The 14895-nt window shown below is 44.2% G+C and overlaps 1 long non-coding RNA gene across 1 annotated transcript; it reads right to left on the bottom strand.

The window, feature by feature from the left end:
- Positions 1-9966: 9966 nt before the first annotated feature.
- On the bottom strand, positions 9967-14278 carry LOC123042117 (uncharacterized). The gene is made up of 4 exons (XR_006418709.1): positions 13895-14278; positions 12837-12942; positions 11034-11095; positions 9967-10318 (listed from the first exon to the last, which is right to left on the bottom strand). It is a non-coding gene; the product is annotated as an uncharacterized lncRNA (long non-coding RNA).
- Between the last annotated feature and the right edge of the window lie 617 nt (positions 14279-14895).

Here is a 14895-nt window from a genome sequence, read left to right as displayed (position 1 = left end):
CGAAATTTTGGGGTAACCGAAGTATGGTGAATGTTCAGATTACTGCAGACTTTCCTATTTAAGACAGATTTTGTTTTTGATGCATAGTTTGCTTGTTTTGATGAAACTATCGATTTCTATCAGTGGATTAAGCCATGGAAAAGTTATATTACAGTAGCTAAAACGCAAAAACAAAATATGAATTGGTTTGGAATAGTACCTAGAGCAGATATTTGCTTTATTATACTAACGGATCTTACCTAGTTTTCTGTTGAAGTTTTGTGTGGATGAAGTGTTCGAAGATCGAGGAGGTCTCGATATGAGGAAAAGGAGGAGAGGAAAGAGCTCAAGATTGGGGATGACCAAGGCACCCCAAGTAAATATTCAAGGAGACTCAAGCGTCTAAGCTTGGGGGTGCCTGTCGGTGTCAAAACCGGCGGATCTCGGGTAGGGGGTCCCGAACTGTGCGTCTAAGGCTAATGGTAACAGGAGGCAGGGGACACAATGTTTACCCAGGTTCGGGCCCTCTCTATGGAGGTAATAGCCTACTTCCTGCTTGATTGATCTTGATGATATGAGTATTACAAGAGTTGATCTACTACGAGATCGTAGAGGCTAAACCCTACAAGCTAGCCTATGATTATGATTGTTGTCGTCCTACGGACTAAACCCTCCGGTTTATATAGACACCAGAGGGGGCTAGGGCTACACAGAGTCGGTTATAGAGAAGGAAATCTACATATCCGAATTGCCAAGCTTGCCTTCCACACAAAGGAGAGTCCCACCCGGACACGGGACGAAGTCTCGAATCTTGTATCTTCATAGTCCAATAGTTTGGCATAAGCATATAGTCCGGCTGTCCGAGGACCCCTAATCCAAGACTCCCTCAGTAGCCCCTGAACCAGGCTTCAATGACGATGAGTCCGGCATGCAGATTGTCTTCGGCATTGCAAGGCGGGTTCTTCTCCAAGTCCCTGAGTACCTGTTGTAACGAGCAGTGTCCGGCCTCCCGTTAATGTTGCACTCCTCGGCTTCTGTACCTTAATAATGGCAGTCTCCACATGTCAAGCGAATGCGAGAAGTCGGGGCATTTTTGCATTTTCCACCCTGACCATGTAAGTAAATCGCCTATTAAAGAGAAGGGGATCCTTAGATCCAAATCACACCATCTTCCCCAAGTGAGGATTCATCAGAGCGCGCCTAAAAAAACCATCCCATCATGGCCAGCCCCCGCAGCTCCTCTCGCTCCCATAGCGCTAAGCCAGGTGATTGGGTGAAGTGCACCGTATCCCACGGCCGGTTGGTGGAGTTCAGACCCACGGGTTTCTCCCACCTGCTTATCTCGTCCCCGTCCGAGCTGGACTAGCCACTTATGATGGCGGGGAGCAAGCAGAGAGTTTTCCCAACCCATCCAGGGGGAGAGAGTATGCCTTGTCCCTTACTTGCTGAGGGGCCTCGGATTTCCAATCCATCCGTTCCTCCACGGGCTCCTGGAGTATTACGGCCTCTAGCTGCATAACTTCACTCCGGCCTCCATACTGCACATCACAGGTTATGTAGCCCTTTGTGAGTTATTTCTGGGTTGCGAAGCTCATTTCGAGCTATGGAAGAGGCTATTCTGACTCGTCCCCTGCAATTGGGAGGGATCAATATATCAAGTGGGTGGAGCCGAAATATGGCGCATCGCCGTGACCGGATACCTGTCCGGCACTCCGAAGAAGACATCCGAAGACTGGCCTTCGGAGTGGTTTTATTTAGAGGACGTCCCCCTTCCAGACCATATCCCGATGGGTCTTCCTGAGTTTACCAATGCCCCATTGAAGAAACGTCGTAGCTGGCGCCCCTGGAGCCCCCAGGAGGAAGATAACAGAGAGGTCCTTTATCTGATGGGCAGGATAAAAACGCTGGCCAAATCCGGATTGACAATAATCGAGGTTACTTCAATATGCATAATGCGAGGGGTGCAGCCGCTCCAGTATCGGGGGCATCCCATGTGGCACTTCAATGGAGAGGACGATGCCACCCGCTGCGGTCGGAATGGTCCGGACTCCGCCACCGCCCTGGCGAAAATATTGTCTGATTTGTATAAAGGAGAAGAAGAGGAGTTTACCCGCATTAAGCCACGGGATGGATTTTCCATGTACAACCCCCCAAGCTGGGTGAGCTGCTATCTTTTACTCAATTCTATTCCTTCCCGCATTCTTTCATCATGAATATTTACCTTGCTAATTCATAGCAGGAACTGCGAAAAGCGGTGAGGGAGGTCCACAGCCCGCCTCCACAGCTAGAGGACCACAACCGGGCCCTCGACCCCGGACTTGAAGAAGATCCGGACGTATCTGTGGAGCTCGTCGACAGGATGTTTTACCAGGCACGCTGTGACGGTGCCTTGGTGGCCATCATAGCCGACTATCCTGGCCTACTCCCTGCATCATATGTAAGTAAAACCGAAGTCCTAACTTCCAAGAAGGATCCCTTCTTTACGCCTTACCCACCGCACACGTACTGCGCTTTATAGGGAAGACCATCGGGGCGCCGTGTCTAACCCGTGGCGACTCACCAACAAGGGGCACCCAAGCCAGGTAGGCTTAAAAGGAAGGCGGTCAGGACCGAGACGCCATCACAGAGGTATGATTTAAAACCCACTCTGTGTTTATCGTTTTTAAAATATAACAATATCCATTGTGCCCTGGCAGAAAGAGTAATCGCCAAACTGTGTCCGGAGATCCTGCTGTCCACGCCCCCACCAGCCGGACTCCAGAACCGGACTCAAGGGCGGAGGCTAACATGGGGACTACGTCGGACGGTCCTCTTACCGAGGATGCGGATAGAATATCCAGTACAAATTCTGAAGTGGAGAGCGCTATGAACCACATGCGTCGACGGGCCGTACTCCACGACCCTAATTTCGCCAAAGAGGCGTTCAATGCCTTCAACTCGGGAGACGTGTACATCCGAGATGCTCAAGGTGGGCTTGCTAGAGCGACAGACCAGTATTTAGAGGTTATACGGGTAAGAAAAAATCTGATAATTATGTATATCAGTAGCCCCTGAGACTTGAAACTGTTGGCACAACTGATTTAAGGATCATTGTGCATAGGTTCTTACAGAGAAGAATACCCATTTGTCTCAAGAGCTGGAGGACTGCAAAGCCCAGCTAAGGGCCGCAGTTGTCGGAATGGAGGAATCCAAGAAGGCCCCATCTGGTAATACTTGTCTTGATCAAAAAGAACATAATTACGTGTACCGGTTAGTATTCAGCATGTTTGCAAATCTAATTATAGATTCTGCAGACAATCCCAGAGTGAATCCGCAGATCATACAAGAAGATGAGCAACATCCTCAACGACAGCTAGAGGCTGGCGAGCGTGTGCTTACGCGGGTTAGGCGAGAGAAAAAATGATCTCCAGGATGCCAATACTCGGCTGGGCGTTGATACGTCTCCAACGTATCTATAATTTATGAAGCATTCATGCTATATTACTATCTGTTTTGAATGATTTTGGGCTTTATTATCCACTTTTATATTATTTTTGAGACTAACCTATTAACCGGAGGCCCAGCCCAGATTTGTTGTTTTATGCCTATTTCAGTATTTCGAGGAAAAGGAATATCAGACGGAGTCGAAACGGAACGAAATCAACTGGAGAAGTTATTTTTGGAAGGAAAGCCACCCGATGGACTTGGAGTGCACGTCACGAAAGAAGGGAGGTGCCCACGAGGGTGGGAGGCGCGCCCACCCCCCTGGGGTGCGCCCCCTGCCTCGTGGCCCCCCCCTTCGGTCCACCGACGTACCCCTTGCACCCATATATACCTACGTATCATAAAACTTCCATAGGAGAAGATAGATCAGGAGTTCCGCTGCCGCAAGCCTCCAGAGCCACGAAAAACCAATCGGGACCCTGTTCCGGCACCCTGCCGGAGGGGGGATCCATCACCGGTGGCCATCTTCATCATTCCGGCGCTCTCCATGACGAGGAGGGAGTAATTCACCCTCGAGGCTGAGGGTATGTACCAGTAGCTATGTGTTTGATCTCCCTCTCTCATGTTCTCTCTCGTGTTCCCTCTATGGCACGATCTTGATGTATCCTGAGCTTTGCTACTGTAGTTGGATCTTATGATGTTTCTCCCCCTCTACTCTCTTGTGATGAATTGAGTTTCCCCTTTGAAGTTATCTTATCGGATTGAGTCTTTTATGAGAACACTTGATGTATGTCTTGCGTGGGATAACCGTGGTGACAATGGGTTATTCTATTGATCCACTTGATGTATGTTTTGGTGATCAACTTGCGGGTTTCGTGACATTGGGAACCTATGCATAGGGGTTGGCACACGTTCTTTACTCTCCGGTGGTAGCTTTGGTGCACTCTTTGAAGTACTTTTATGTTGGTTGGATGAATCTGAGATTGTGTGACGCATATCGTATAATCATGCCGACGGATACTTGAGGTGACAATGGAGTATCTAGGTGACATTAGGGTTTTGGTTGATTTGTGTCTTAAGGTGTTATTCTAGTACGAACTCTTTTATAGATCGATCCGAAAGAATAACTTTGAGGTGGTTTCGTACCCTACCATAATCTCTACGTTTGTTCTCCGCTATTAGTGGCTTTGGAGTGACTCTTTGTTGCATGTTGAGGGCTTGTATTATGATCTATCTATGTTATTATTGTTGAGAGAACTTGCACTAGTGAAAGTATGAACCCTAGGCCTTGTTTCCTATCATTGCAATACCGTTTACGCTTACTTTTACCACTCGCTACCTTGCTGTTTTTATAATTTCAGATTACAAATACCTTAATCTACCATCCATATTGCACTTGTATCACCATCTCTTTGAAGAACTAGTGCACCTATACAATTTACCATTGTATTGGGTGTGTTGGGGACACAAGAGACTTTTGTTATTTGGTTGCAAGGTTGTTTGAGAGAGACCATCTTCATCCTACGCCTCCTACGGATTGATAAACCTTAGGTCATCCACTTGAGTGAAATTTGCTACTGTCCTACAAACCTGTGCACTTGCAGGCCCAACAATGTCTACAAGAAGAAGGTTGTGTAGTAGACATCAGGCGTTGAACTGGAAGATGTTCGGTCCCAGCTTGCTGACTCCGTGAAGGAGAACAAGAGGCTTCAACACGGCATTTTTAGTATGTGCTGAAACAAACCTTTATATAGTTCGGCGAAGAAATGGGAAAACAGAGTTATGTCTGTAGGTATGCTGACAGGTCGTCCCGAAGAGGAGATGCCCGGATCCGTAGGCGATCTTCTGCAAGAGCTTTCACAACTGCACGAACAAGTTCGACAGGTGATGCAGGGTATTGCCCAGGCCTTGTGGCCATCCACCTCCCTGCCAGGAGGCATGGGAGAGCTTGCAGAGATGCTCAAGGGAGCGCGGCGGTGCTTCCCATTATGGAAGATATCGACCTGCCGACAAGGTGCGAGGGAAGCCTGGGCCATGGTAAAAACTCGGTACACCAAGGTTGATCCGAATCACATAGCCCAGGTCGGACCTGTAGTGTCAGATGGGAAAGAGATTCCTATTAGTCTGGTATATGACCAGGTAGGATTAGCCGCAAAGTATTCCCAACAGGATTGTAGGCTAGACAGCCTATTGGATGGTATAGAAGAAGAATTTAGCCAGTCTAAGTGACTGTGTACTTCAATTGACATATTTTGTCCCTAGCCGGATTGTAAATCATTTGTCATGGCGGACCTTTTCACTTCAACCTCCGGACCCAACAGTCCGGACTCTATCCGAATACCCGCTCAGTTATGTAAAACCGGGGTACGCATGGAAACCAGGCGTAGGGGTCAAAGTGCTTGAACAGACAAGTACCCAACTAGCTATGTTATATTACATGGATAGTAAGAAACATCTTCCAGGGAGAATAGTTCTGTTAAGGGTTCCTTTCCCTGGGTACGCATGCATTAATGTGCATGTCCGAACTGCAAACAGAGACGCAGGATATGAAACATCTGGGGGTTTATATTGTAATAGGTAAGAAACATCTTTTGTTCACCGACCGAATATTCCCTTAAGAACGCTAGCTTTCGGCTTCACCTAGTCTGAGGTACACGTCCGGCTGACCTGACAGTAACAATTGCAGAGGTGCTCCACTTATGCCCTAGCCAAACTAACGGGAATGTTGGGCATAAACACAGGAGCCAGGCAACCCATCTCGGCCAAATATTTAAGTCATATCGGTGCATATAATGGCAAAAAAGGTACATATGGAAAAGTGACACATAGGTAATGGGCATAAAGCCCAGAAGATAATTATGTTAAGCTTCTGTATATGAAGCCCCCAGGTATAATGAGAGTGCATAGCGCGTCAAGATTGTGTAGTCGAGTCACACTTGCAGCTTTTTAGGGCCACAAAAAAAGAAACAAAGAGAGAGGATATAATTTAAAAGGGGAGGAGGTAAGGAGACGAACACAGAGTTCGGCACTAGGCGTAGAATCTTCGGAGTCTGGCCGCGTTCCATGGGTTCGGCTCGAGCCGATTATCTGATGCATCTGGCAGGCGGTACGCTCCTCTAGTGAGAACTTTATCAATGATGAAGGGACCCTCCCACTTGGGCTTGAGCTTGTCCTTTTTCTTCCCCGGTAGGCGTAGAACGAGTTCGCCAATGTTATAAGTTTTAGCCCGTACTTCTCTGCTTTCATACCTTCGAGCATGTTGCTGATAGAATGCGGAACGGGCTTTTGCAACGTCGCGCTCCTCCTCCAGGGCATCTAGTCTGTCTTGCCGATCAAGCTCGGCTTCTCTCTCTTCATACATGCGCACTTGAGGTGAGTCATGAATGATATCGCAGGGCAATACCGCCTCTACGCCGTACACCATGAAGAATGGTGTGTATCCGGTAGTGCGATTTGGCATGGTCCGCAGTCCCCATAGTACGGAGTCGAGCTCCTCGACCCAGTGCGTATATGATTCCTTCAAGAATTGCACTAATCTGGGTTTAATGCCGCTCATAATAAGACCGTTTGCTCGTTCGACTTGACCATTTGTTTGCGGGGTGATAGACAGAGGCGTAATCGAGCTTAATGCCCATGTTGCCGCACCAAGTTTTTACCTAGTCGGCTGTGAAGTTGGAGCCATTATCAGTGATGATGCTATGGGGGACACTATAACGGTGTTAAACCCCTGATATGAAGTCTATCACTGGTCTGGATTCGGCCGTTTTAACTGGTTTGGCCTCTATCCATTTGGTGAATTTATCCACCATGACCAATAGGTATTTTTTCTTATGGCTTCCTCCTTTAAGGGGTCCAACCATATCGAGCCCCCAGACCACAAAGGTCCAAGTAATGGGGATTGTTTGGAGAGCGGTAGGTGGCATATGGCTTTGGTTTGCAAAAAGCTGGCAACCGACACAATGTTGGACGAGGTCATGTGTGTCTGCTCGGGCTGTCGGCCAGTAGAAACCTGTACAGAAGGCCTTTCTTACAAGGGCCCGGGCAGCGGTGTGGTGGACACCGAGTCCAGCATGAATTTCGGCCAAGAGCTGCCGCCCTTCCTCTTCGGAGATGCACCTGTAGAGTACTCCGGTAGCGCTTGATACGTCCATTTTGCATCATGCTTTTATATCAATATTTATTGCATTATGGGCTGTCATTACACTTTATATCTCAATATTTATGGCTATTCTCTCTTATTTTACAAGGTTTACCATGAAGAGGAGGAATGCCGGCAGCTGGAATTCTGGCTGGAAAAGGAGCAAACGTTGGAAACTTATTCTGCACAACTCCAAAAGTCCTGAAACTCCACGAAACCACTTTTTGGATTTATTAAGAATTTATGAGCGAAAGAAATAGGCCAGGGGGCCCACACCCTGTCCAGGAGACAGCCCCCCCCTATAGGGCGCCCCCCCTATATCCTGGGCCCCCTGGTGGGCTTCCGACGTCCATCTTCTGCTATATCATCACTTTTTCCCTGGAAAAAATCGGGGGCAAGCTTACGGGATGAAACTCCGCTGCCACGAGGCGGAACCTTGGCGGAATCAATCTAGGGCTCTAGCGGAGCTGTTCTGCCGGGGACACTTCCCTCCGGGAGGTGGAAATCATCACCAACGTTATCACCAACGATCCTCTCATCGGGAGGGGGTCAATCTCCATCAACATATTCACCAGCACCATCTCCTCTCAAACCCTAGTTCATCTCTTGTATCCAATCTTGTATCCCAAACCACAAATTGGTACCTGTGGGTTGCTAGTAGTGTTGATTACTCCTTGTAGTTGATATTTATTGGTTTACTTGGTGGAAGATCATATATGCAGATCCTTAATGCATATTATTACACCTCTGATTATGAACATGATTATGCTTTGTGAATAGTTACTTTAGTTCCTGGGGACATGGGTGAAGTCTTGCTATTAGTAGTCATGTGAATTTGGTATTCGTTCGATATTTTGATGAGATGTATGTTGTCTTTCCTCTAGTGGTGTTATGTGAACGTCGACTACATGACACTTCACCATTATTTGGTCCTAGAGGAAGGCATAGGGAAGTAATAAGTAGATGATGGGTTGCTAGAGTGACAGAAGCTTAAACCCTAGTTTATGTGTTGCTTCGTTAGGGGTTCATATGGGCCTATATGTTTAATGATGTGGTTAGGTTTACCTTAATGCTCCTTTTTGTAGTTGCGGACGCTTTCAATAGGGGTTAATCATAAGTGGGATGCTTGTCCAAGTTAGGGCAGTACCCAAGTGTCGGTCCACCCACATATCAAATTATCAAAGTACCGAACGCGAATCATATGAGCGTGATGAAAACTAGCTTGACGATAATTCCCAATGTGTCCTCGGGAGCTCCTTTATTATTATTAGATTTTTTCCAGGCTTTTCCTTTGCTACATAAAGGATTGGGCCACCTTGCTGCACCTTATTTACTTTGTTTACTTGTTACTCGTTACTATCTATCTTATCACAAAACTATCTATCACCTACTATTTCAGTGCTTGCAGAGAAAACCTTACTAAAAACCGCTTATCATTTCCTTCTGCTCCTCGTTGGGTTCGACACTCTTACTTATAGAAAGGACTACGATAGATCCCCTACACTTGTGGGTCATCAAGACTCTTTTCTGGCACCGTTGCCGGGGAGTGTAGCGCTTTTGGTGAGTGGAACTTGGTAAGGAAACATTTATTTAGTGTGCTGAATTTTTTTGTTACTTGTCACTATGGAAACTAATCCTTTGAGGGGCTTGTTTGGGGTATCTTCACCCCAACCAGAAGAGAAAAGAGATGCTCCTCAACCTACTGAACCTTATGAAAATATTCACTTTGAGATTCCTTCGGGTATGATAGAAAAACTGCTAGCTAATCCTTTTGCAGGAGACGGAACTTTGCATCCCGACTTACACCTTATCTTTGTGGATGAAGTTTGTGGATTATTTAAGCTTGCAGGTATCCCTGATGATGTTGTTAAAAGGAAGGTCTTCCCTTTATGTTTGAAGGGAGATGCAATGACATGGTATAGGCTATGTGATGATACGAGATTTTGGAATTATAAGCAACTGAAGTTGGAATTTCACCAGAAGTTCTACCCTATGCATCTTGTTCATTGTGATAGTAATTACATATATACAGTACACCACGACACTCAAAGCAGCGTCAAACAATCTGTCGGCATAAGTCACCTAAGGCGACACATATAGTGTCGGCAAAGACCTTTGCCGACAAAAAGGAGCCATCGCCTATAGTCCTGTCGGGAAAGGTCTTTAGCGATAGATAAATCTATGCCGACGGGGGTGGTGAGGGCTATAGCGACAGACAATTCTTCAGTGACAGACTGTGCTATGCCGACAGATCATTTGACAGTGTGCTATACCGATAGATAGTGCAACGGCCATTGCTACGCCAATAGTTTGTCTGTCAGTATGCTATGCCGACAGTCTTTGCGACCTCCAATACTTTTTCCGACACATTTGCTGCCAGGGTTATACATTTCAGCACAAATGCAAATGCACCATATATTAAAATGAATTTAAATTCAAAATATTCAACATGTTCACTTTGTAGTAGATTTACCAACAATTGCACTCTTCTATTCATCACAAGACGCCATTGACCAACGCATTTATTCATCATATATAGAAGATTCATTAGTTTTCCTGGCTACAACCATTAAAGAAATACTCAAGTCAACATACAAGTTGTGGCATGTTACAAAATATGGTCCAAGTTCATAAGAGACTAAGTGTTCAATCACTCTACAGAACACTATGGAAAAGCCAATCTTCTATCGCCAAACCGACATCAACTTCCATTCGAAGAAAATACAAGATGTACAAAAGCCATAATATCTTTGACTTGATACTTCCCGCCATTTGATCCTGCAAAACCACTCATATGTTTGAGCAATATTATCATAGTAGCATTTTGTTCAAACTTCTGAGTTATTGTTGAATCCAAAGAACCAAAAACAGAAGATGTACAACAAACCAGCTTGGTGGTGTTGTTATATGTATAGGTCAAAGCCCAAAAGATAAAATTATTTAAATGAAGTGAAGAAACCCAGGAAGCAACCGTGAACATTTAGCCCAACTTTCCAGAAAATAAAGCATCAGACCAGCATTCAACTTCTATCAAACTCAAGCATACAAGTTCTTACAAACACATGCGTACGGATCCATGACAGTATGCTTGTTACATGAGAGTTTTCATATGCTGATAAAAGAAGTAGTGCCAAAACAAGGGTGAGTATGCATCTACATCGTTCAAAGTTAGCTAGAGTTTTAATCAAACATACAACTCTGAACTATAGCAATTGAGAACCAACAGGTCGTTGTGAAAATTGATCAGTTAGATTGCTAGGCACTGATAACCTGTTCTTCTTTTTCTAGTATGGAAGTCAATTTATTTATTTATGTGAAATGATTAAAGTTATTTTTGACTACTATAGCTACACTCAATGTAAGCCTACAGTTAACATACGTGAATAATCAACTATCGTATGTTGATGCATAATTTTGCAGGATATTAAAATACTGTTTCTTTCATGCTCACTAGTCGATGCTCAAAAAACTGAATCTAAAAGCACCTCCTTACTTGGTTTTCAACTACTGGAGAGGTCGCTCTGTATTGGTCGCGTATAAGCCTTCTAGGTTCTCCTGCAATACAAGAAGAAAAAACCTAAGCAACTAACCACCACATATACACTTTCAGATCATGCAACTCTGCTAAATATCGTAACTGCCTATTTGTCAGTGGACTAGATCTGACAGAACATAATAGCAACTTCACTCTGGAGCTGAATTTATGAACTAATAATTTCTTAATATAAGCAGATCTTTCATCTAGGGGACATATGAACTCTAGTTAGGTATCTAAGACCTTTGAGTTCATCCCTAGTCCATTTAATTACTACATGCTCTCAGTTATCTATAGGCCAAGTTCAAAGCATATGCTCATTTAAAACTTGGGCATGATCAACTACTGTAGTACTGCTAGAAAAAAATCATTGCACATATGGTCGATTGTACCACTCATGTTATTTGAAAAAACATACAAGAAAAAGAATCGCAAAGAGAGAAGCACCACACAAGTTCTAAGAGTGGTACAGTAAACATATTAGCACAAGCAAAACAATAAACAAATAATTTTTTGCATGGTCACCTTTTCTTATCATTAAACAAAGATATATATTAAAACTAAAGCAAAAACAAAACATATGTACCCTTAGGTAGAATGAATGAAGGGTGTTGTTATCATTCAAAAGTAAAAACATAAAGCTATTGATGAAAAACTTGAACACATTGTGTAGAACTTGCACTGTTTAACAATATTTGCAAGAACAAGTATATAGCAATGTAATTTTCAGACAACTATATGATTTGGAAACACACTGTTCAGTCAATTTAACTGCAGATCTCCATCTACAATCTCTTTTTTCCATAAGCCCTCTACATGAGTCGTGCAGCTCTAGCATAGCCATTTGTGTGTATGGTTTCCTTGTCAGCTCCATGTAGGGATCATTATAAAAGATGAAAGAGGAGTGCTAGTGGTGTTGTACGATACATGGATAGGAAGGATCAATGGGCCATTCATCAACTGCCATTGCATTTTGTTTCATCTTTAGAATACCCTAAGAAGCTACAGGAAAAAAATGTTACATAAATCATAATCGGGAATTAAAGTTAAAGGAGTAGATAAACTAGATTAGCACCAAATTGGAATTAAGACTACCTCGACATGAGCCTAGAACGTAAACCTGCTATAAACATGCGTGCTTCTACAACAATAAATAAATAAAAGCATAGCTAATTGAGAGAATATACCCAACAAGGACAAATGCCAGGGTCCCCGTTGGTCCACCATCAAATGATTTATCGGTAAGTCTAGCTTAGGGCATTTCTAGAAGAAACAATGTCCCCTCCCACTCAGTCAGTCACACCTCTCATTTGAGTTGCTACGCCAAGGGAGAAAAGCACATAAAAATTGGTCTTAGAATTCAGGCTATGGCTTGCATATGGTACTGTTCTTACCCATATCAGACTAATGGGAGATAAGTTCTTTGAATGCCAATGATCAACATAAAGTTTCAAGCAAAAGACTGAAATTTAGTTATCAATGCTAATGATGCATCAACTGATTTTCCTACCTCAGGACCAAGTGCAGACCCAAAGCGAGGAGTGTGTGTGTTTGATAGACATACTCATACATATTTGCACCCAAATCACTGCATACTACAATATCAAGTGGATAACCAACACCCAGCATATCACAATAACAGGACCCAACCAAACAAGCTTTGCATATTGCATGGTTGAAAGCTGAAATAAGAGTGAAATCATATTCTAACATAATCTATAATTGGCTGAAGATGAGCACTTCGAAAAGTTTATAACTTACCATTACATATTGTGGTTTATCTTCGGGCAATCCAGCGGTGCACTGGGAAACAACATGCCAAAACAAGTCTTTATCTTCGCCACCCTCAAGACCACCAATGGCATATCTAGCAACATAAATTTAAAATTAGCATGGATTCACGGGGGTGGGGGGGCTGCATATAAGGGGAACAAGTTTTCAATTATGTGACCGGGATGCATAATAAGAGTTACTCCTGTAACTTATCTGATGCAGAGAGCGATGCAAACCCATAAAAAATCATGAGCTCAATCAGATTATACGCTAGCAACCAGAACCCACTAATTGTACGTTGAGCTTTTCACAATAAAAATAAACACATGCCATTCCTCTTTGTACATTGTGAGTAGTAAGAACATCCATATCAAACACAATTTTACTTCCTCCTGAATATCATGTAAATAGGGTTACATGACAAGCTACTACACCGAGTATCAAATAAGATGACTGAAATAAAAGCAATAATAAACCAATATTTTGCCTTTGTAAATGCAATACTACATATTTCAGCAACCCATAAACAAGAAAGGCTTCATACAAATACAATGGTTTGTCAACTCTTGTAACTATCCTGGAGTCTATCAAGTATACACTAGTCCTGAACATTCACCTATTGAATATGCTTACCTGATTTCACAAAAATAAATCGAACTAGATTCAGTTGCGAGTGAGGTCAAGATGTTTCATAAACATAAGTTGGAATTTCAAAGAAAGCCTCAGCCCAAGAAAAGGAAATCTTTAATTAGGAAGAAAAAGATGCAATGATCCAACTTGTACATCAGTTGTAGGAAATTGACCCCTCTCTCAAAGAAACTATCACAAATCATACACATGAATGGGAATCTAGCATTCATCTTAACAAGAATACTACATCTCATGGGATAAAAGAAATAGCACTAGATCCATAAATTCTTACATAAGCAAGGGAAATAATGAACATTAAAAGGAGAAAATCTCCTCGTGCAGGTTACCTACATAGTCCTGGAGGCGGGGCGGGACAAGGGGGTCGATCTCAAGGAAGTACAAGGGTTGCTCCTCACCTTCTGATGGCTCCATGGAAGCGGATGGATGACGGCTCCTTGGAAGCGGACGGTACGACGGCTCCTCGGCGGCGGGAAACACCAGGATTGGATGGCAGCTCCTCCGAAGCGGACTGGGCGACGGATCCATGGCAGTGGACGGCGGGGCAAATCCTACGACTTAGTGGGCTAAGGAAGGGGACGCCCGGGGTACAAGATGCCATGGCTGGAGCTAACCAGATTGCTGGTCAGGATCGGCGGTGGGGATATGGGGTCGGCAGCGCAGCTGGGTTAGGGTTTGGGATTCAGACACCGGGGGAGGGGGAAGGGGGAGCGAGATAGAGGAGATGTGGGGAGTTATTTTTTTTCTTTCGAGGGGTGCTGGCGTGGGAATGGGAGACTTGATGGAAACTTTGGGGTTTCACGTGGCCCTGTATTGCCGGGCCAATGTTTTGAGGTAGGCCAAGCCTAGGCAACGCCGACACTTTTTCCATCGCAAAATCGGAAAGAAACGCCGTCACCCGTTGTATTGGTAATGAAATAATACGCCGACACATGGTATGTCTGCAATCTTTTATGAATTGCCGACAGATAGAACATCGGCACTCTTGAGCAACCCTGAGAATCAATGTGTCTGCGTTGTTATGGACAGATAATGTGTCGCCAATGCACAGTTATGCCAACAGATGCATGTCGTCTTTGTAGTGTCGTGGTGTAGTGATAATTTTTGGCCTCGCGAAGGAGAAAGCATCGCTCAAGCTTGGGGGAGGCTTAAATCCATGTTATATTCATGCCCCAATCATGAGCTCTCTCGGGAAATGATTATTCAGAATTTTTATGCTTGGCTTTCTCGTGATAATCGCAACCTGCTCGATACTTCCTGTGTTGGTTCCTATATGCTAAAGACTATTGATTTCAAATGGGACTTATTGGAAAGAATTAAACGCAACTTTGAAGATTGGGGTTCCGACGATGGTAAGGAGTCAGGTATGACACCTAAGTTTGATTGTGTTAAATCTTTT

Source organism: Triticum aestivum, chromosome 2B (assembly GCF_018294505.1).
Source record: "Triticum aestivum cultivar Chinese Spring chromosome 2B, IWGSC CS RefSeq v2.1, whole genome shotgun sequence".
Taxonomy (NCBI): Eukaryota; Viridiplantae; Streptophyta; class Magnoliopsida; order Poales; family Poaceae; genus Triticum; species Triticum aestivum.
The sequence above is the reverse complement of the archived record's forward strand: the minus strand, read 5'-3'. Positions and strand labels throughout refer to the sequence as shown.